Below are 24,422 nucleotides of genomic sequence, written 5' to 3'. Positions count from 1 at the left end.
ATCTGTATCATGTTCTAGAAAAAAGAAAATCTGATTCCCTTGGGCTCTCTACCAGAAGGAGGAACAATACTGATTTCTTCATTTTAGAAAATAAAGCTGATAGCTTCTGGGTAAGCATCGCAGCAGATTAGACGTGGATTGCTTCTCCTCCTCAGACCCACTGATACAGATGACCTCAAAAGACCCCGCAAAAAAACATGCTCATAAGAATGGAAGAACTCCACAGTAGGGTCCAGCACTAAAGGTACGTGGGATTCAGGCATTTCCATAATATAAGGGAACAAAAAAGCTCCAACTGTTATGATTAAAATTTTTGGGTTTAAGCTATGGCAGGTAGAAATTAGTTTCTCGCTAGACTTATTATATTTTTAGAGGTTTATTTAAGATTAAGAGTTTAAAAAATGCAAGTAAGAAAGGCACGTGTCTAGGTGGGCCAAGAGGCCCATAGAATCTCACCTACATCATGAAAGACCCCTCTGCTTGCAAGCGGAAACAGGAAAAAGAGACCCAGCCGTAGGTGGAGACTCTTTAAATAATAATTTGCTCTTGGCCCAGGTGAGAATTCAGTGAGGTTACAAAGTATCCTGGGAAGTGAGCAAAAACTTCTGAGGATTGCAGTCCCGGGTTCAAGTCTCCATTTTTACATTCTCCGTGTGATCATTTATGGAAAAAAAAAAACATGTTTCCTCCAAAGGACCATAAAAACATAATCAACTTAAAGATTACAATAATTTGAGGATAAGAGAAAAAAAAAAGAACAAAGCCAATAATTGCTGGATGCATTGACAAAAAGCCAGTTAGGGGCAGTCCCCTTTGGCATGAAAGTATACATACAAATAAATGTTCAATCAGCTACACCCAAAGTTCAATTTTTGATCTTCTTGTGCAGCTTGTGGTCTGGAGGCTTCTTCATGGTGTCTTCTCCAACAGTTCAGTTTCTGGATTCAGAGAGGTAGCATCTTTCTTTACCTAAAATTCTTCTCAAAAGGAATTTAAACTTTGCAATTTAAAGAATGATATATATATATATATTATATATATATATATATATTTTACATTTCCCCATGTTGTGGGTGATTGAAAAATACAGGATCACTTAGGGATTCATGGCTGAGTTATGAGGTATATGAATCAATTGGTAAGAGAAATTAAAAAGACATCAGAAAAATCCAAATAAAAAAGATAATTTCTGGATGAAAATATAGACTATCAAAGTCTTATGTATAAAAATTCCATGTAAAGGAAAAATTAATCTATAACAGGTCCTTTAATCAGGGTCCAATTAAAATGATCTAAGCAATGATGCATTTACTCAGTCAGTAGCCAGGAATACAGAAAGGTACCACACTATAAAAGACAGAAAAGGGATCAGATTATAGGAGCCAAGGTTTGGGATACTCATCTGTAAGTATTTTCAGAGTGAGTGTGGATGCAAGGAAAGCCTATGTCGTAACAAATGTTAAACATAGTATCCTCGAGTCTTCACACTAGGTTCAAGACCTTTCCATTGGCTTGGAAATGCATCAATCCATCCCGGATTGGCTTTTATTTGGCCCTATGCAATGGCTCTTTTGTGTATATCTTGTCCTGTAATCAGACAGAATTATTAAGCAGAGTCCCATAATTTTTTTAAACAATTAGTGGCATCATTTCGATAGTCTCAAGCTTTGGGGGCATGCATTGACAGTATAGCAAATGTATTTTACACTTATAGTATTGAAAAATTAAAAAGTTAAAGAAAATCTTAATACTGGTGACATGTGCTTCAAATATAAAAAAAGGAAAAAATAAAAATAACTGAAATAGTATATTGCACATGCAAGAAAAATATGATAAAAGAGTTTCAAAAAATAAAAATATAGATTATAATCATTGACACACTGTGTCAGCTAATAAAACATAGAATACAAGGCTTTCTCACCAAAAATGAGATCCATTTCCTCTTCAGGTCTGGCCATGATCCACTGCGAGTATGAGCAAATGAATTGAACAAGCTAACATTTTTTTTTCATTTTTGAAGAGCAGTAGTACAAATGTGTAATATCAATATACCCCAATTTCTCAATAGCCCAATTAATTACAATAGCAAACAAACACACTATCATATTTCACATAAGTTGCTATATGACATTTTAAAAAACCTATGAACTGATGGATATTGGTCACAGTTTTTACAATCACAGCAAATCTTTCAACCTTAGTAATAAACACTTTAAACAAAGTAAAATTTATTTTGGGTTTTAGAACATCATCAAGAATTCTAGATATCATTCTGGTGGAAGTAAAGTAGTGAGCTGAAGAGTATAAATGTGGAGTGCTCCTTTTTTGGAGGCTTTTTAGGGGTACATGATCTGAGATTAACTGCCCCAACTTCCATTCACATATTTAGAAATGCAGGAAGGTTGGGGGTTATAATTGTATTTCACTTCAGGTATTCTCGAATGGGCCTTACCTCGTGGTAGGGGCAGGTTTAAAAATAACCAGAGATTGTTAAAAAAATTCTAAAAATCGTGTCTAGAAAAAAAAAAAAAACCTCTTAACATCAATTGAGATATTTAGCACATTACATTTTCTAAAGGTTGTTATACAATTGTAACTAGTTCTGATGAAGTCCATCTATCCTCCATGGGAAAATTTACAAAGTCAAAAATAGAAAAGCTGTTTTTTATATGGGCTTATTCAATGTTTGTTTGTTCAGTATGGTGATAGGTAAAAATCAACAGAATTTAAGAGTAGTTAAAACTCAGTACATTAAAATGAACAGTGTAACAGAATAATATTGAATACAGTAATATATGAACTTGAAATCACAAAGTTAAACCTTAAAAAAAGCAAACAGTAAAATGCAATAGAATACAGAGATTTTTTAAATAAAACATTGCAGTTTGAAATGCCTTAAAAATATAAACTCCAGTCTCTTTAATGTTCTTTGGGTTTTTTATCCATTTAGATGCCTATTATCAGAAGGCAGGAAAATGGTTAGGCAATGGTGTTTAAATGACCCATCCAGGGCCACACAGCTGGGAAGTATATGAGGCTAGGCTCTCAGTTCACTGAGCCACAGAGTTTCCTCCCCATAGTAAGAGTGGATTTTAGGAATTTCAAATTTTGCTAAAAAGGGAGCTGAAGTTTGCCCCTGGATCACATGATCACATGTACATGAAAGAATCATTATAGTTAAAATATATCCTCTGAAATAGCCCATTGCTTTTGAGTTCCTGTTTGAAAAAACTTTCTCCTTTCACTCTTTCTCCCCTCCTATGATCCTCCGCCCACGTGGAGGCCAATACTCCCGTTTTTTACTACCCGATTTTTGATCCTGAAGAAACTGGGTCTGCTACCAGCAGCCTAGGTGATGAGATGGCTGGGGTCGCGTGCGCAGGTCTGGGGCACAGAAAGAGGCAGGAAGAGGCCGGGAGAGTGGGGCAGCACTTGCTGGGGCCAGGTGAGCGGCAAACAGAAAACTGGAGCGGATGGCTGCAGGCAGGAACACAGGAAGGCAGGGCTGGGAGAGTGGGCACCAGGTGAGAGCAGAGCTCAGCCAGGCCAGTGGGAAATGCTCAAGAAAATCCGAAGCGGATGGCTGCAGGCAGGCAGGCAGGCAGGGAAGGGCCAGGCCAGTAGACAGTGAGCTATCTAATGGCTAGGACAAGCAGGAGCTTTGCGAGGGTAAAAACCTTGGCCAGAGAAACATGCTTAAAAAATTCTAGGCAGTAGCTATGAAAAGCTGAATTTAGTAGAGAAAGGAATCAGAAAAGAATCAGATTAAGATATTTCGTTTTTTCAAAGTGGTTACCAGACTGTGATGATTAAAATTTTTGGTTTTAAGCTGTGGCAGGTAGAAATTAGTTTCTCTCTAGAAGTATTATATTTTTAGAAGTTTATTTAAGATTAAGAGTTTAAAAAATAAAAGTAAGAAATGCACGTGTCTAGGTGGGCTGAGAGGCCCATTCAACCACAACTACATCATGAAAGACCCCTCTGCTTGCAAGTGGAAACAGAAAAGAGAGACCCAGCCATAGGCATAGATTCTTTAAATAATAATTTGCTCTCGGCCCAGGTGAGAATTCAGTGAAGTTGTAAAGCATCCTGGGAAGTGGATCAAGGACTTCTGGGGATTGGAGTCATGGGTTCAACTCTCCATTTTTATACCACCCAAACCTGAGCTGACCTACCCTCTCCCACCACACCTACGGAGCCAGAGTTAAAGTCAGCATGCCAAAATCAACAAGTGATGGAGGGGCGCCCCAGAACTGAGCAACTGGCAGCCCCAGGTCTGGGGAGCTAACTAAGACCACCAGAGACCTACCCTAATGACCACTAACACCTGAAACACCAGCAGGCAGGGGAGTGCAGACCCTGGGCTCCACCCAGAAGACAGTGCAGCTGTGGAGGATCAAGAATTGGCCTGAGGCAAAAGCCTTGATCATTAGACTCATACACATAGAGCCAGCCCTTGTCACTCAGGTTTCTGACTGGAAAGGGGAGAAAAAAAAAACATAGAGATGGCAAACAGTACCCAGGAACAACATCCCAACATGAAGAAAAGCAAGAAGAAGGGGTTGACTTTGGATACTTTTTACAGAGGAAAAATACAGAATACAGAGGAAATAGCACAAGAGGGAACCCAAATAAATGCTTCAAAACTTTCCAAAAGAAATGGAAATTGTCCACAAGCTCTTGAAGAATTTAAATTGGAGGTTATCAAAAAAAAATGGAAGTCTTCTGGCAGAAAAAAATGGGAAATAATGCAAAGAGATTTCAACAATCTCTGGGACAAAAACACCCAATTAGAGAAATAGCCTGAAGCCTCAAAAAGCAGGTTAGATAAAACTGAAAAGGAAAACCAGTATTTATTTCAGAATCAGGCATATGGAAGACAATGATCTTGCAAAAGTGCAAGAATTAATAAAGAAAAATCAAAAGACAAAGAAATTAGAAGATAACATAAAATATCTCAATGACAAGGTGACAGACCTGGAAAACGGAGGAGGGAGAGACAATCTGAAAATCATTGGCCTGCCTGAAAAGCCAGAAATAAACAGAAATCTTGATATCATAATACAAGATATCATCCAAGAAAACTGCCTTGAGGTTCTTAAACAAGGGGGCAAAATAGGCATTGAAAGAGATCATAGAACACCCTCTACACTAAATCCCCAAAAGACAACTCCCAGGAATGTAATTGCCAAATTCCAAAGTTTTCAAGCAAAAGAAAAAATCATACAATAAGCCAAAAAGAGACAATTTATATATAAAGGAGTGCCAATCAGGACTACACAAGACCTTGTAACTTCCACACTGAATAACCACAAGGCCTGGAACAGGATATTCAGAAAGGCAAGAGAACTGGTTCTTCAAAAAGAATCACCCATCCATCAAAACTGACTATATACTTCCAGGGGAAAGTATGGGCATTCAACAAAATAGATTTCTAAGTATTTGTAAAGGAATGACCAGAGCTCTGTGGAAAATCTGATATCCAATCACAAAGAGCAAGATAAATATGAAAAGGTAAATATGAAGTAAAGGGAAAAGGAGAAAAATGTTATCTTTTTCTATTATTCAAACTCTCTTCTAAAAGGACTACATTTATATCAAATTGTATATATGAATATGTGGGGAAAATGTAATGTGTAACTCAAAAATTGTATGCATTATTAGAGTAATTAGAAGAATCACTCATAGGGAAAGATTGGGGCATTAAGATGATATGGAGAAAGGGGGGGGAAAGAAAGAAAAAGGGAGGGGGGAATTGTTGATGGTACTAAAATATACTTGAAGAAATATAAAAAATTAAAAAGAATAATTTTTCTCACACAAAGACACACATGGAAAGGGGAGGGGAAGGATTCTCCTATAAGAATGAGAGTAAGAGAGTGCTAATTGATATTACTTAAAACTTACTCTCAGTGAAATCAACTCTGAGAGGGAAGAGCATCTAGATACATTGGGATCTTGAATTTTAACTTATCCAACAGGGTAACGAGAAGGGAAAATTAAGGGGGGCAAGGGGGAGGGAGTATAAAAAGGGATAGAAGGAGAGGGGGGAGGGAAGTTAACAGACTTAGAACAAACAAACAAAGAAAGAAACAAGAAGGGAACAAAAAGGGAGGGACTAGAAAGGGAAGCATAACAAGGGAGGGGACTAGGGGGACTGATTTAAAGTAAATTACTGGTTTAAAATGTTATAGCTAAAGAACAAAGGTCAGAATTAGGGGAGGATATCAAAATGCCAGGGAATTCACAAGTGACAATCATAACTTTGAACATGAATAGGATGAACTCACCCATAAAATGTAGATGAATAGCAGAGTGGATTAGAATCCAAAACCCTACCATATGTTGTCTTCAAGAAACACATGAATCAGGTAGATACTCACAAGGTCAGAATCAAAGGTTGGAGTAAGACCTTTTGGGGCTCAACTGATAGAAAGAAGGCAGGAGTTGCAATCATGATATCTGAGAAAGCCAAAGTAAAAAAATAGACCTGATTTAAAGGGATAGGGAAGGTAAATACATCTTGTTAAAAGGGAGTATAGACAATGAGGAAATATCACTAATCAACATGTATACACCAAATGGCATAGCCCCCACATTTCTAAATATATTTTATTTGATCATTTCCAAGCATTATTCGTTAAAGACATAGATCATTTTCTTTTCCTCCCCCCCACCCCACATAGCCGATGCGTAAGTCCACTGGGCATTAGATGTTTTCTTGATTTGAACCCATTGCTTTGTTGATAGTATTGGCATTAGAGTGTTCATTTAGAGTCTATCCTCTGTCATGTCCCCTCAACCTCTGTATTCAGGCAGTTGCTTTTTCTCGGTGTTTCCACTCCCATAGTTTATCCTTTGCTTATGAATGGTGTTTTTTTCTCCTGGATCCCTGCAAGTTGTTCAGGGACATTACACCGCCACTAATGGAGAAGTCCATTACGTTCGATTATACCACAGTGTATTAGTCTCTGTGTACAATGTTCTCCTGGTTCTGCTCCTCTCGCTCTGCATCACTTCCTGGAGGTTGTTCCAGTCTCCATGGAACTTCTCCACTTTATTATTCCTTTTAGCACAATAGTACTCCATCACCAACATATACCACAGTTTGTTCAGCCATTCCCCAATTGATGGGCATCCCCTCGTTTTCCAGTTTTTGGCCACCACAAAGAGCGCAGCTATGAATATTTTTGTACAAGTCTTTGTGTCCATTATCTCTTTGGGGTACAGACCCAGCAGTGCTATGGCTGGGTCAAAGGGTAGATATTCTTTTGTCGCCCTTTGGGCATAGTTCCAAATTGCCCTCCAGAATGGTTGGATCAGTTCACAACTCCACCAGCAATGAATTAATGTCCCTACTTTGCCACATCCCCTCCAGCATTCATTACTTTCCTTTGCTGTTATGTTAGCCAATCTGCTAGGTGTGAGGTGATACCTCAGAGTTGTTTTGATTTGCATCTCTCTGATTATAAGAGATGTAGAGCAATTCTTCATGTGCTTGTTAATAGTTTTGATTTCTTTATCTGAGAACTGCCTATCCATGTCCCTTGCCCATTTATCAATTGGAGAATGGCTTGATTTTTTGTACAATTGATTTAGCTCATTATAAATATGAGTAATTAAACCTTTGTCAGAGGTTTCTATGAAGATTTTTTCCCAATTTGTTGTTTCCCTTCTGATTTTAGTTATATTGGTTTTGTTTGTACAAAAGCTTTTTAGTTTGATGTAGTCAAAATTATTTATTTTACATTTTGTGATTCTTTCTATATCTTGCTTGGTTTTAAAGCCTTTCCCCTCCCAAAGGTCTGACATGTATACTATTCTGTGTTTACCCAATTTACTTATGGTTTCCTTCTTTATGTTTAAGTCACTCACCCATTTTGAATTTATCTTGGTGTAAGGTGTGAGGTGTTGATCTATTCCTAGTCTCTCCCACACTGTCTTCCAATTTTCCCAGCAGTTTTTATCGAATAGTGGATTTTTGTCCCAAAAGCTGGGATCTTTGGGTTTATCGTATACTGTCTTGCTGAGGTCGCTTTCCCCCAGTCTATTCCACTGATCTTCCTTTCTGTTTCTTAGCCAGTACCAAATTGTTTTGATGACTGCTGCTTTGTAATATAGTTTTAGGTCAGGGACTGCAAGGCCCCCATCGTATGTGTTTTTTTTCATTATTTCCCTGGATATCCTTGATCTTTTGTTCTTCAAAATGAACTTTGTTATGGTTTTTTCTAAATCAGTGAAGAAGTATTTTGGTAGTTCAATGGGTATGGCACTAAATAGATAAATAAGTTTGGGTAGGATGGTCATTTTTATTATATTGGCTCGTCCTATCCATGAGCAGTTAATGTTTTTCCATTTGTTCAGGTCTAGTTTTAGTTGTGTGGCGAGTGTTTTGTAATTGTGTTCATATAGTTCCTGTGTTTGTCTTGGGAGATAGATTCCTAGGTATTTTATTTTGTCTAAGGTGATTTTGAATGGGATTTCTCTTTCTAGTTCTTGCTGCTGAGCTGTGTTGGAGATATATAGAAAAGCTGATGATTTATGTGGGTTTATTTTGTATCCTGCAACTTTGCTAAAGTTGTTGATTATTTCAATTAGCTTTTTGGTTGAATCTCTAGGATTCTTTAAGTAGACCATCATGTCATCTGCAAAGAGTGATAACTTGGTCTCCTCCTTGCCTATTTTGATGCCTTCAATTCCTTTATCTTCTCTAATTGCTACTGCTAGTGTTTCTAGTACAATGACAAATAGTAGAGGTGATAATGGGCATCCTTGTTTCACTCCTGATCTTATTGGGAATGCATCTAGTTTATCCCCATTGCAGATGATATTAGCTTTTGGTTTTAGATATATACTGTTTATTATTTTTAGGAATGACCCTCCTATTCCTATGCTTTCTAGTGTTTTTAATAGGAATGGGTGTTGTATTTTATCAAAGGCTTTTTCTGCATCTATTGAGATAATCATGTGGTTCTTGCTAGTTTGCTTGTTGATGTGGTCAATTATGTGGATGGTTTTCCTAATGTTGAACCAGCCCTGCATCCCTGGTATGAATCCTACTTGATCATGGTGAATGATCCTTCTGATCACTTGCTGGAGTCTTTTTGCTAGTATCCTATTTAAGATTTTTGCATCTATATTCATTAGGGAGATTGGCCTATAGTTTTCTTTCTCTGTTTTTGACCTGCCTGGTTTTGGAATCAGTACCATGTTTGTGTCGTAAAAGGAGTTTGGTAGAACTCCCTCTTTGCTTATTATGTCAAATAGTTTGTATAGTATTGGGATTAACTGTTCTCTGAATGTTTGATAGAATTCACAGGTGAATCCATCAGGCCCTGGGGATTTTTTCTTAGGAAGTTCTTTGATGGCTTGATGGATTTCAATTTCTGATATGGGATTATTTAAGAATTCTATTTCCTCTTCTGTTAGTCTAGGCAGTTTGTATTTTTGTATATATTCATCCATTTCTCCTAAATTGGTGTATTTATTGCCATATAATTGGGCAAAGTAATTTCTAATGATTGCCTTAATTTCCTCCTCATTGGAGGTGCTCTCCCCCTTTTCATCTTTAATGCTGTGAATTTGCTTTTCTTCCTTCCTTTTTTTAATTAGATTGACCAGTACTTTGTCTATTTTGTTTGTTTTTTCAAAGTACCAGCTTCTTGTCTTATTTATTAAATCAATAGTTCTATCACTTTCGATTTTATTAATTTCTCCCTTAATTTTTAGGATTTCTAATTTGGTTTTCTGCTGGGGGTTTTTAATTTGATCGCTTTCGAGTTTTTTCAATTGCATTTCCAATTGATTGATCTCTGCTCTCCCTTGTTTGTTAATATAAGCTTTCAGGGATATGAATTTGCCTCTGATTACCGCTTTGGCTGCATCCCAAAAGGTTTGAAAGGATGTTTCGCCATTGTCATTTTCCTTGATGAAATTATTAATTGTTTCTATGATTTCTTCTTTAACTAAACGGTTTTGGAGTATCATATTGTTTAATTTCCAATTGGTTTTAGATTTGGTTTTCCATGTACCATTACTAATCATTATTTTTATTGCCTTGTGATCTGAGAAGGCTGCATTCATTATTTCTGCTTTTTTGCATTTGTGTGCTATGTTTCTGTGACCTAATGTATGGTCAATTTTTGTGAATGTGCCATGTGGTGCTGAGAAGAAGGTGTATTCCTTTTTATCCCTATTTATTTTTCTCCATATGTCTATTAATTCTAATTTTTCTAAGATTTCATTCACTTCTTTTACCTCTTTCTTATTTATTTTTTGATTTGATTTATCTAAATTTGATAATGGTTGGTTTAAGTCTCCCACTAGTATGGTTTTATTGTCTATTTCTTCCTTCAATTCTCCTAGTTTCTCCATTAGAAATTTGGGTGCTATATTATTTGGTGCATACATGTTGATTAATGATATTTCCTCGTTGTCTAGAGTCCCTTTTAACAAAATATAATTACCTTCCCTATCCCTTTTGATCAGGTCTATTTTTGCATTGGCTTTATCAGATATCATGATTACCACTCCTGCCTTCTTTCTATCAGTTGAGGCCCAGAAGGTCTTACTCCATCCTTTAATTCTGACCTTGTGGGTGTCAACCCGCCTCATGTGTGTTTCTTGAAGACAACATATGGTAGGGTTTTGGATTCTAATCCATTCTGCTATTCGTCTACGTTTTATGGGTGAGTTCATCCCATTCACGTTCAAAGTTATGATTGTCATTTGTGGACTCCCTGGCATTTTGATTGCCTTCCCTAATTCTAACCTTTTCTTCTTCTGCTCTACCTTTTAGTCCAGTGATTTACTTTGAATCAGTGCCCCTTGTCCCCTCCCTTGATGTTTCCCTTTTTAGTCCCTCCCTTTTTCTTCCCTCCCCCTCCCCCCTCTCTTTTCCTCCCTTTTTGTTCTCCCTCTCCCCCTCCCCCCCTTGGTTTTCCCTTCTCCTTACCCTTGTTGGGTAAGATAGAATTCAAGATCCCAATGGATCTGGATGTTTTTCCCTCTCAGAGTTGATTTCCCTGAGATTGAGGTTTAAGTAACCCCCCCCCTCTCTTCCTCTCCTTCTTATAGGAGTTTTCTTCCCCTCCCCTTCCCATGTGAATCTTTGTGTGAGAACGATTATTCTATTTGGTCTTTCTTTACCCCCTATTTATACATTACATTTTCCCCACATATTAGCATACATAGATTGATATAAATGTAGTCCTTATAGAAGAGAGTTTGAGTAAAAGAAGAAGATAACATTTTTCCCCTTTCCTTAATATTTACCTTTTCAGGTATTCCTTGCTCTTTGATTTTCGGTATCAAACTTTCCACAGAGCTCTGGTCTTTTCTTTGCAAAAAGTTGGAAGTCTTCTATTTTGTTGAATGCCCATACTTTCCCCTGGAAGTATATAGTCAGTTTTGCTGGGTAGCTGATTCTTGGTTGGAGACCCAGCTCTCTTGCCTTTCTGAAGATCATGTTCCATGCCTTACGATCATTCAGAGTAGAACTTGCAAGGTCTTGTGTGACCCTGATTGGCATTCCTTTATATCTAAATTGTCTTTTTCTGGCTTCCTGTAGGATTTTTTCTTTTGTTTGATAGCTTTGGAATTTGGCAATTACATTCCTGGGAGTTGTCTTTTGGGGGTTTAGTGTAGAAGGTGTTCTGTGAGCTCTGTCAGTGGCTATATTGCCCCCTTGTTCTAGAATCTCTGGGCAATTTTCTTTGATTATATCTTGTATCACCATGTCCAGTTTGGTGTTTATTTCTGGCTTTTCTGGGAGTCCAATTATTCTTAAATTTTCTCTTCTCCCTCTATTTTCCAGATCTATCACCTTGTCGGTGAGATATTTTATGTTCTCTTCTAATTTCTTGGTGTTTTGGCTTTGCTTTATTAGTTCTTGCTTTAAAGCCTGGTTTTCTTTTACAGTTTGGTCAAACTGGTTTTGTAGATGCATGAATTTCTTTTGCATTATTTCCCACTTTTCCTCCCAGAGGGCTTCCATCTTTTTGGTCATTTCTGATTCAAATTCTTCATGGGTTTGTGGAGAGTTTCTATTTCCTTTGGAAGATTTTGGAGAATTTTCTTGTATATCTTCTTCTATCTGCTCTGTATTTTGTATTTTGGCTCCATAGAATGTGTCCAAAGTCGCCCCTTTCTTCTTATTTTTCTTGGTATTTTGGGGCTTCTTTGCTTCTGTGGAGTTTGTCATCTCTGAATGTGGAGGATTAGTTTTTCTTATCTCTGGTGATCCGAGGCTTTAGTCCTGGGCAGATGTTGGTTCTATGAGCTTTCCCTGGGTTAAACTGAATATGCCTCACTGGAACTGGAATGGAAGGGTCAGACCACAAGGCCACACTCTCCCCCCAGCTCGCTTTCCGGAAGTTGCCTTCAGAATCGCTGGCCGTGAGGCTGTTTCGTCGGCCTGCGGGGGGATGGGCTGCAGCTTTCCCAAGCTCTAGGGCAAGGACTTTCACTGAGACTTGGATAGCAGGATCCAGCCCGTGAGGCTGTCTTGCCCGCCCTGAGGGTTGCTGTTGTTTCAACCAGCTCTCTGCAGCGGAAGCCCCAGGCAGTAACTTTCACTGGGACTCGGGTAGAAGGCCCTGAGCGTTCTGCTCTCTGAGCCCGGCCGGGGCTGCGGCTTCCTGGAGCCTTGGACTCTGCGCTCCTACCCCTGAGGTCCGAGTGATCTCGGGTTCTGGCTTTTGAGGGGAGCCGTACCTTTTGAACTGGGTCCAGGTCCAGGAGGAGGGTTCCCAGGGTCTGTGCTGTTGATCGTTTCGAATTTCGGCGCCTTAGGAGCTTATATTTTGAGATCGGTCAGGAAGGGTTTTCCGGAGATCTGAGCTTTAGCTTTCTCTAAGCCGCCATCTTAACCGGAAGTACCCCCCACATTTCTAATGGAGAAAGTAGGAGAATTGAAGTAGGAAATATACAGCAAAATTATATTAGTAGCAGATTTGAACCAACCACTATCAAATTTAGATAAATCAAATCAAAAAATAAATAAGAAAGAGGTAAAAGATGTAAATGAAATCTTAGAAAAATTAGAGTTAATAGACATATGGAGGAAAATAAATAGGGACAAAAAGGAATACACCTTCTTCTCAGAAGCACATGGCACATTCACAAAGATTGACCTTACACTAGGTCATAGAAACATGGCATACAAATGCAGAAAAGCAGAAATAATAAATGCAATCTTTTCAGATCATAAGGCAATAAAAATAATGATCAGTAAGGGTACATGGAGAGCCAAATCAAAAATTAATTGGAAATTAAGTAATATGATACTCCAAAATTGGTTAGAGAACAAATCATAGAAACAATTAATAATTTCATCGAGAAAATGACAATGGTGAGACATCCTTTCAAACCTTATGGGATGCAGCCAAAGCAGTAATCAGAGGAAAATTCATGTCCTTGATTGTATATATTAACAAATTAGGAGGGGATAAATTAATGAATAAAAATGCAAAAAAATTAACTTGAAAGAAAACAAATTAAAACCCCCCAGAAGAAAACCAAATTAGAGATCCTAAAAATTAAAGGAGAAATTAATAAAATTGAAAGTGATAAAAGTATTGAACTAATAAATAAAAATAGATAAAGTACTGGTCAATCTAATTAAGAAAAAGAAAGAAGGAAAGCAAATTAAGAGCATCATACATGAAAAGGGGGAATTCACTTCCAATGAAGAGGAAATTAAGGCTATCATTAAAAAGTACTTTGCCCAATTTTATGGCAATAAATATGCCAATCTAGGTGTTATGGATGAATATTTACAAAAATATAAATTGCTTAGACTAACAGAATAAGAAATAGAATTCTTAAATAAACCCATTTCAGAAAAAGAAATCCAACAGGCCATCAGAGAACTCCCTAAGAAAAGATCCCCAGGGCCTGATGGATTCACAAGTGAATTCTATAAAACATTCAAAGAACAGGTAACCCCAATACTATACAAACTATTTGACATAATAAGCAAAGAGGGAGTTCTACCAAATTCCCTTAATGACCCAAAGCACTGATTCCGAAGCCAGGCATGTCAAAAACAGAGAAAGAAAACTACAGACCAATCTTCCTAATAAACATAGATGCAAAAATCTTAAACAGGATACTAGCAAAAAGACTCCAGCAAGTGATCAGGAGGGTCATTTACTTTGACTAGGTAGGATTTATACCAGGACTGCAAGGATGGTTCAGTATAAGGAAAACCATCCACATAATTGACCATATTAACAAGTAGACCAACAAACGACATGATTATCTCAATAGACACAGAAAAAGTCTTTGGTAAAATACAACACCCATTCCTATTAAAAACACTAGAAAGCATAGGAATAGAAGGATCTTTACTAAAAATAATAAACAGTATATATCTAAAACCATCAGCAACCATCATCTGCAATGGGCATAAACTAGATGCATTCCCAATAAGATCAGTAGTGAAACAAGAATGTCCATTAAAACACTAGCAGTAGCAATTAGAGAAGAAAAAGAAATTGAAGGTATTAAAATTGGCAATGAGAAAACCCAGCTATCACTCTTTGCGGATGATATGATGGTGTACTTACAAAATCCTAGAGAATCAACTAAACAGCTAGTGGAAATAATCAACAACTTTAGCAAAGTAACAGGATACAACAGGACATAAGTCATAGGCATTTCTATATATCTCCAACACATCACAGCAAAAGGAAATAGAAAATGTTATGTTTATTGTGAAAATACTGGGGAAATAAAAAACTGGGGGATAATGGGAGGTTTGTAGTAGGGTATGGAGGAGTTTAAGGGGAGAGAGGGAATATTGCTTGTTGAGGCAAAGGAGAGAGATGCCCCCTTCCGAGAGGAAGCAGCGGGGGTACAAAAAGGACTGTTTCTCATTGAATGACCAAAGTGATGTTCAGCTTCCTCTATGCCCAGAAATGATAGTCCACTTATCTGACTGCAAGTTCAAATAATATAAATTTTAATAACCAGTTGGGATTGGAGTTTTTCCTCAGTTTCAGAGCTTAGGCCAGGCCCCAGATGCTGGCGGAGGGTTTCTCCCACTTCTGTCTACTCTAAATCAGTCCTCGCTTTGTCTAATTCAGAATCTAAGCAGTAGACAGAAAGCAAACAAAAACAGATCTAACCTTCAGAAGCAATTGGGCCTGAATCTTCGGGCTGAACCAAGAAGAGGCATACCACACCAGACTGGGCTGAACAAGCTCCTCTCTCCTCCAACACCAGGAAGCATGTCCAACCCCTGGATAGAAGGAAATGCTAGTCCCAAAACCCAACTGCCACTTGGCAGGAAGGAAGTGGTAGTCACAAGACCCAACTGCTACTCCCAGTTGCCCCTTCTCTCACCATCTGTCAGTCTTGTTTCCTTTCCACAAAAGAGAAATCCCATTCAAAATCACCTTAGGCTATGTAAAATACTTAGGAATCTCTCTGCTGAGACAAACACAAGAACTATATGAACACAACTACAAAACACTCTCCACACAACTAAAACTAGATCTGAGCAATTGGAAAAACATTAACTGCTCATGGGTGGGATGAGCTAACATAATAAAAATGACCATCCTACCCAAACTTGTCTATTTATTTAGTGTCATACCCATCAAACTTCCACAAAACTTCTTTATGGAATTAGAAAACACCATAACAAAATTCACTTGAAAGAACAAAAGATCAAGGATATCCAGGGAAATAATGAAAAAAATGCGAAGAAAGGCAGCCTTGCGATTCTAATCTCAAACTATACTATAAAGCAGTGGTCATCAAAAAAATTTTGTCCTGGCTAAGAGACAGAGAGGAGGATCAGTGGAATAGATTTGGGGTAAATGACCTCAGAAAGACAGTCAAAGAAAGACAAACTCAAAGACCACAGTGATTGGGTTAAAAATCCACTATTTGATAAAAATTGCTTGGAAAATTGGAAGAGATTAATGTGGGAAAATGTGGGAGAGATTAGGCTTGTACCAACACCTCACACCCTACATCAAGATAAACTCAGAATGGGTGAATGTCCTGAACACAAAGAAGGAAACGATAAGTAAATTAGGTGAACACAGAATAGTATACATGTCAGATATCTGAGAAGGAAATAATTTTAAAAGCAAGCAAGACTTAGAAAGAGTCACAAAATGTAAAATAAATAAATTTGACTACATCAAATTAAAAAGTTTCTGTATAAGCAAAACCAATGTAACCAAAATTAGAAGGGAAATAAACTGGGAAACAATCTTCATAACAAAAAAACTCTGACAAAGGTCTAATTACTCAAATTTACAAAGAGCTAAACCAGTTGTACAAAAAATCAAGCCATTCTGCATTTGACAAATGGACAAGGGACATGAATAGGCAATTTTCAGTTAAAGAAATCAAAACTATTAATAAGCACATGAAAAAGTGTTCTAAATCTCTTATAATCAGAGAGATGCAAATCAAAACAATTCTGAGGTATCACCTCACACCTACCAGATTGGCTAACATGACATCAAAGGAAAGTAATGTTTGTGGAGGGGGTGTGGCAAAGTTGGGACATTAGTGCATTATTGGTGGAGTTGTAAATTAATCCAACCATTTTGGAGGGCAATTTGGAACTATGCCCAAAGGGGATAAAAGACTGTCTGCCCTTTGATCCAGCCATAGCACTGCTGGGTTTGTACCCCAAAGAGGTAATAAGGAAAAGGACATGTACAAGAATATTCATAGCTATGCTCTTTGTGGTGGCAAAAAATTGGAAAATGAGGGGATGCCCTTCAATTGGGGAATGGCTGAACAAATTGTGGTATGTGTTGGTGATGGAATACTATTGTGCTCAAAGGAATAATAAAGTGGAGGAATTCCATGGAGACTGGAACAACCTCCAGGAAGTGATGCAGAGCGAAAGGAGCAGAACCAGGAGAACAATGTACAAAGAGACTGATACATTGTGGTACAATTGAAGGTAATGGACTCCTCCATTGATGTTAATGCAATGACCCTGAACAACCTAGAGGGGTACAGGAGAAAAAACACTATCCACATCCAGAGGAAAATATGTGTTAGTAAAAACACTAACGAAAAACTACTGCTTAATGACATGGGTCGAAGGGGATATGAATGGGGAACTCGACTCCAAATGAACATCCTATTGCAAATACCAACAACATGGAAAGAGGTTCTGATCAAGAACACAGGTGATACCCAGTCAAACTGCGCATTGGCTATGGGAGGGATGGGGGAAAGGAGGGAGGGAAATAAAATGATTTTTGTAACCAAGGAATAATGTATGAAATTAAAAATTAAAATTAAAAAAAAAAGAAAAGAAAGCTTATAGTTAGCCATCAAGATCACTGATTTCCCTGGAACACAATGCTGGTTTCAAGGAAGCATACAAAAGTGTAAATCTATCATTTCTAATAGAAAAGAATAGTTTATCTCAACTTTCCAGTCCTTACATTCATGCATAAATGGTGTGTTTGTGTGTAGGGGTGGCAATATATCAGAAAGTCAAGTTCCAAACCTAACACATCAAATAATCAAAAGTCCAGTTGGGAGAATTTTATTATTTGTTAAAATAATCCAATTTTTCAAACAATTCAACTTGTCATTCTATAATCAAGAAGGTCCTAATAGGTGCAAAGCTTCCTTTATAAAGGACCTTCACTCACATAGATTAAAGAGTACCAAAACAAAGTTTAAAAAATAAGAAATATGCCATCACCTTATAAAAAATCAGATTCAGTTTCAAGGCTTGATTGTCTTCTCTTAAAAATATCTTAAGGTCACATCCCTGTTACCATTAGCCACTGTTCATCTAATATGCCTCTTTATATTTCCTTCCTCATCCCCACTCATTTGCCATTTCTCTCATTATTAACTTTATGAACATCCATTATGAAAACAATTTAGTATTTAGACATAAACGCCCCTTCCTGGTTTGGTGTGAGGCCCATGGCAACAAGATACAAGATATTCCCATGGGGTTGACAACATGCCTATTTAGTTATGATTTCCATTTCCTACTGAAATAATGCACTGTAGGCAAAGCCTTTTTAAAGGGTTATTTTTGGACTACTTAGGTTTTCATATTTAATCAGCTTTCAGTTGCAGGGTTCATAATGCCAACTACAGCATGTCCTTAAATTCTCTGTTTATCATCACACAACAATTAAGATGAAGTAAAGAGGCATTTGATCTTGTTATTGGTTTTTATCAAATTTTTGACTCAAACTTTATTGAAGGAGAGAATAGAAAAAAGAGAGACATAATATTTTTCTAAAAAGATACATAAATATATTTAAAGTTAATTTCCTTTTTAATCCTATGGATTTTCCTTCATTTATTAAAAAAAAAACTATCAGTATTATTCTTAGTCCAGGCTTTAGTAAATACCAAATAGATCCATGACAGGAAAAAAAAAGTCATCAATTCTTGTTATACTGTAGAATAGTGTGGATCTGCCCTACTTCTTTCTTCCCTAGCTTCTTTCATATATAGAAGAGAACTGCTTTTCCAATTGTTTTTCTTTCATGATATTAAAAAAAAATTAGTCCATAGCATCAATAAAAATATTTCATTCTTTCTATAAAATATGTATAAAATACTGTGATGGGTTTTGTATATTAAGATAATAAAATTCAAACTTATTTTCTAAACAATATGTTAGATACAAGTTCCAGCACACTAGAAAAATAATGACAATTAGGTTTGTTTCATTAAGGTTGAGTAAATTCCCTCAAAGAATGGGGGAAGATGCTAAATACCAAAATACAAAAGGAATTGGTACAAGAATGGATGAAAATAAAAACAGAAGTCTATTTTTGTATGTTGAAGCTATCTTTTCCTACATTTAGAAGATGAACAACAAATGAACAAAAACGAAGGAAGTAAACCTGGGATAAATAGGACATGAAAAGTTTTCTTTGTTCTTTAGTATCATGATTTGTAAATAAAATGTCTTTAAGATTTCCTCTAGGTTAATCAAGTATGTTGCTGTATGAATGTGAAATTTTTAGCAAACCTGGATTTTCAAGTTCAACAAATCAAGAGTTGATGATTGCTTTGTTTTGTGGTTAAAAACATGAAAATAAAGTCAAAAGATATCCTCAATTCTGTTTATTCTTATTTTGTTATCCAAAACACACCAACAATTTTCTTTGTATTCTATTTTCATTAGGTGTAAGATGTGGTTTATAGGTCTTAATAATGATAGTCTATGTTTATACCTAGCTCTTTACATCTGTTATTTCATTTTATTCTCACATTTCTAGCAGGTCATTGCTATTATTATCTCCATTTTGAAGATGGAGGAATTGTGGTCTTGAATCTTGCTCAGGGTTACACAGCTGGCCCATATAAGAGGCCAGAATTAAATCTAGATTATCTTGCTACAAAGTTCAGCATTCTATTCACTACATTATATTGTTTCATAAAATACAACCTGACTGGTCTCAGACACTTCCTACCTGTATGATTCTGGGCAAGTCACTTAACCCCGTTGCTTAACCATTACTATTCATTGGTCTCAGAACTAATACACATTATTGATTTTAAAGTGGAAAGCAAGGGTTTTAAAAATAAAATAAAATACACCCTGAAGCTATGCACCATCTTGTATAAAACAAAAGCTAGTTATAGACTAGAATAGAGTGAGGGTTTAATTAACGTCTATTGACTCACTGACTTGCTATTCTATCTTCTGAAGTTTTGGATAAAGGACTGGGGAAATGCAATCTCCATTATTCTGAATCATAGTATTATTAATAACAAGGAAACCATCTTTGAGGGGGGAAAACCTCTAATAAATGATATCGGAACAATGGTTTCTATTTCACATTCAGAGTCCTTTGTTGTTATTAACCATGTTTCCCATAAATATCAGAAAAAGAATTCATTTCCAGTCACATAATTGTTACCCTAAGCATGTGATAGATTGTAGAAACAAGAATAATGTTATTGATGTTAACATAAACCCAATGTGTCCAGTAAGATTGAAGCTGGTCTATTTTCATTTGAATCTTAAAGAATTCTTCCTCTCATTCCCAAATTTAAGAAAGCAATAGTTGTTTTTTTTTTTAATATGTGATTTTTTGGTGTTAGATAATACCACATGACTCAAAGATGATATACATGGCTAGACGCTGATTTAAAGGTTTTATTCCTTCCAGGTTGTATGGAACTCCATATTACAAATATTCTGTTAAAGTGATGATGGCAAAATAATATGAGTTTAAAAAAAAAAGAAATAAATGTCTATTTATCAAATAGTAAGCTGGCCTAAGGTAGGTAACATAAATACACTCTCCAAGAATTTGATGACACATCATGTTGGTCTATGGTAGTATTTTGTAAATTTTGTATGTCTCCCTAACATAATAGGCTCAACTTAAAGGGACATGACATCATGTCTTAAGATTGCCTATGCTCTGATAAAAGGTATTTTTACTCTATGACTCATCACAGCCTCAGTCAGCAAAGTTAATTTTGCCCAGTTCTAAGACTGCATTTGACTGTAAGTCATGAATATATAGCATCGCCTTCACTTAGCTGGAAGTATACCAATCTCTCTTCTTGTTCTCTCTCTCTCTCCTCTGTCTCCATTATTCCCATTTCTCTACCTTCCCTACATTCTAAAGTAATTAAGCTAATAAAAAAATAGAAGGAAAGTTAGTAATCATTATTTTTATTTTTCAGGTGGGTTACATGTTTCCAAGATAATCTGATATACAAATCATTTTTTCATGTTCTTTTTCTAATTATCTAAGATCAATTCCAGAATTTGTTTTAAAAGGAAAAAATCATAAGGAAAGCCAGAAAGAAGGCAAGACAAACAAGAAAGACTTGAAAGTCATAGTTTGAGATTACTGCATGCTACTTTAAGGGAAGAGCTATCTGAACATGAGACAGTTCTGTAGTTCCAAGTAAAATTACTTTCTGTTATATATATATAAATATATATATATATATTCTACATTGTTGAATTCAGAAAGAAATATTTAAATGAATGTTTATAAAATTAGATTGCCTATGCCATTATTCTGATGAAATTGTGTTCCTCTGACTATGGTCCAATTTTAAAGAGTAACTCTAAGAACCTCTTATTTACTGAATATTCACTAATAGTATTTGCAGTTTTGTCTATTTTCTATTTGGATAGGACCAATGCAATTTTACAAAGAGATACTAATAGAACATTACTGCTTTATATTTAATAAATCCATGTTTATATTCTGGTCTCTTTGATTTTTTTAGAAACATAGAAAAGCAGCACAATGATTGGTGATTATCTGTTTGACCCAGGCTTAAGTCATAGTTCAAGCATCAAATCAGAAATTGGGCATAAATATGCATTTTCTTCCTACTGCATTTCAGGAAGACATATTAATGTGCCTTTGCTAAGCTAGATGAGGAGAATCAGGCTTATTATAAAAGTGTAACAACAAAACATATCTCAGTTTATATCCTAGTTAAAAAAAACACACCTAAACTATGTTCCAACTGTGAAGATATATTTTCCTAATCTTGGAGCAATATACATTGATATTTTTAGTTTGTAATTAAGCAGTTGATTTGTTAAATGCTTGTATTTATCTCTATTGCTTATGTATCAGAATAATCTAACTTCCTTTAAAAATTCAAACTTTTGTGTCATGCTGAGTAATTTACTCAGAGATATTTTGGAATAAGGGGAAAGGGTAATTGAAACAGCTCAGGGAATTTGACAGAGACTGCTGCCTCTATAAAATGCAGAAGAGAACGAGTTGGGCTACACATGAAAGGACACAGCAGAATAGAAACTGGCTAATCTTAGAGTAAAACAGAATAAAGGCAGGTAAATCCATGATATTAGGATTTTTAGTATTTCAATTTATGAGAAATATATATATATATACATATATATATATGTATATATATATATATATATATATATATTTAAACTTTTAACCAGTCAACACAAATTCACATTTTCTCTGTTAGAATAATCATTATACTATTTTTCCCTTTTGGTCAAGTAAAGTAAATAGAAAACTGGCCTTGAAGCCAAGACTACCTGAGCTTATTACCTGAGCTTCTGAGACATACTGTGCAATCATGGGAAAGTCACAAGTTCTCATTTCTAAAATAATAAATTAATGAGAAGACACAAATATGAATTGGTAAGTGGAATTTCCTCATTTGTGAATTTGCCTTACCCATGAAATCACAGATGCAGTTCTTATTTATCCCTCTGAACTTAGAGATGATGATTAAAATGGAATGAGTGTTATCCCATGTTCTAAAGTCCTTTCTGTAGGAGTTCAAGAAAAGATTGGTGAGGCCCAAGGAAAGACAATGGGAATGGATACACAAGTTCTTTGAGATCTTTTTTTTTTCTCTTGAAAACAATTTGTCAATATTGAAGGACAAGACAACTGACAACTACATTAGTTAGCCTGAGAGTCTCTCCCTGCCATGTGGCAGCTGTTGTCTTTCAGATATGGGACCTAAATCCTTCAGGGTACAAAAAAAAAGTCAGCTGGGCAAACCTTGACAGGTCTTGGGAATTTAAACAATCAATCAATTCACAATCATTTATTAAATAATTACTAGGTTCTAGTCACTGTCCTAGAGGTACAAATACAAAGAATGAAATAATCCTTACCCTCAGAAGCTCATATTCTACTAGAGTAAGCACAATATACACATATAGGCACATACATAAAAGGAATACTCGGTAGCTAAGAAGGGATGACCCCAACAGTTAATGGAGTCTATTTTAAGGGCTATTAAGAGTCTATTTTAGATAGTAGTATTTGAATTGAGTCTTGAGGAAAGGGAAAGTTTTAAGGAGACAGAGGTGAAGAGGCAGTATATTCTTTGCATATAGGAAGACAAATGCAAAAGCAGAAAATGAGATAAAATGAGAGGAGTGAAGAATATAGAGGATGTCCATTTGACTAGATCATAGAATATACAAAGTGAAGTAGTAGGAAAATGGAAAAGGAGGTTGGGTTAGGCTACTCAGGATTTAAAAGGCAAAAATAAGAATCTCAATAGGATTTAATGGAATTTATGATCAATTCTTAAGGAAAACCCCTTTGTCAATAATATGGAGTGGATTAGATAAGGGAGAAACTTGTGGAAAGGAATTCAGTCAGGAATTTTATTGTAGTAGTCTAGGGAAGAGATGATGAGGACCTTAACTAAGGTGGAAGTATATAAACATAAATAAAACATCCCATGGGAAAGATATTGTGGAAAAAGAGGATGATTTAGCAACAGTTTTAAAATATGTGGTAAAGAACACTGAATATTCAAGGGCAACAAGATAATTAGAAGTGTGAAAAGTTGAGACAGACAACACATTTGCAATCTCTCAAGATGGGTGGGAGGAAAGCTGCAATTGATAGAAATACAGAAGTTTGGAAGAGGCATGGGGTTGTGGAGAATGATACCAATTTTGTTTAGAGAATCCTGTTCTTGAGTCACCTCCAGTATAAGACAGTTTGAAATGGCCAATAGGCAAATGGTAATGTAGGGCTGAAGTTCAAGGGAGAAAATGTGCCTGGACATAAACCACTTTCAATCATCTGCATAGATATAACAATTAAATACATGAGAATTGAGAAGGCCACCAGGAAGAAGGGTGTAGAGAAAGGAGAGAAGACCTAAGACAGAGCATTGGTGAACACCCACAGTTAAGAAGCTTAATATTTATGATGTTCTAGAAAACACACTGAAAAAATAAAGGGCTTCTTTTATTAGCAGTTCACTGAAGCTGCCCTATGTGTGGCAATCAAGAGCAATTTGGGGGGCAAAGGTGGAAGGAGAGCCGAGACTCTCTGGAAATGTCTACCTGCCATGGAGCTGTAAATTACTGAGATTATAGAAAGGGATATTTTAAAGGATATTTCAGAGGTCCAATAATTTTATTTCAGACTTGGGGAAGTGGTGAGTCATGTGTGGGGAGATGAACATTTTCCTCCAAGATATCTTTTATCTTCTGGATTAAATTCCAAGTTCCTTCAAAATTAAGATGCAAAATATACACTTAGATTTGTCCTTATCTTCTTAGCTAGTCCTGGAGAAACTGGAATGATTTGTAAATAGAACATCAAACCCATTTGTTTCTTTTTCATTGTTTGAGAATGAGGGGCCACAGAAAGCTGTTTGTCAGAGCCTTTTGAATGTGGTTGATAGAAACTGAACTGTTATTTCCCAGATATGTTGTGAGAAAGAGCCAACATTTTTCTCTAAAAATTTCCTAAAATATTGGACAATTTTATATTTTCATTCCCTATAACACATGTTTAATCTGACTGTTGGCATCTTTTCTAGATATATGTAATTTTATTCATATTTATTTATATGATTTTATTTGTATTTTATTAATTTACATGAATTTATTTCATATTTTTTTAATTTTTATTTAGAATATTTTTCCATGGTTACATGATTCATATTCCCCC

Source organism: Monodelphis domestica, chromosome 4 (assembly GCF_027887165.1).
Source record: "Monodelphis domestica isolate mMonDom1 chromosome 4, mMonDom1.pri, whole genome shotgun sequence".
Taxonomy (NCBI): domain Eukaryota; kingdom Metazoa; phylum Chordata; class Mammalia; order Didelphimorphia; family Didelphidae; genus Monodelphis; species Monodelphis domestica.
Note: the sequence above shows the minus strand (reverse complement) of the source record.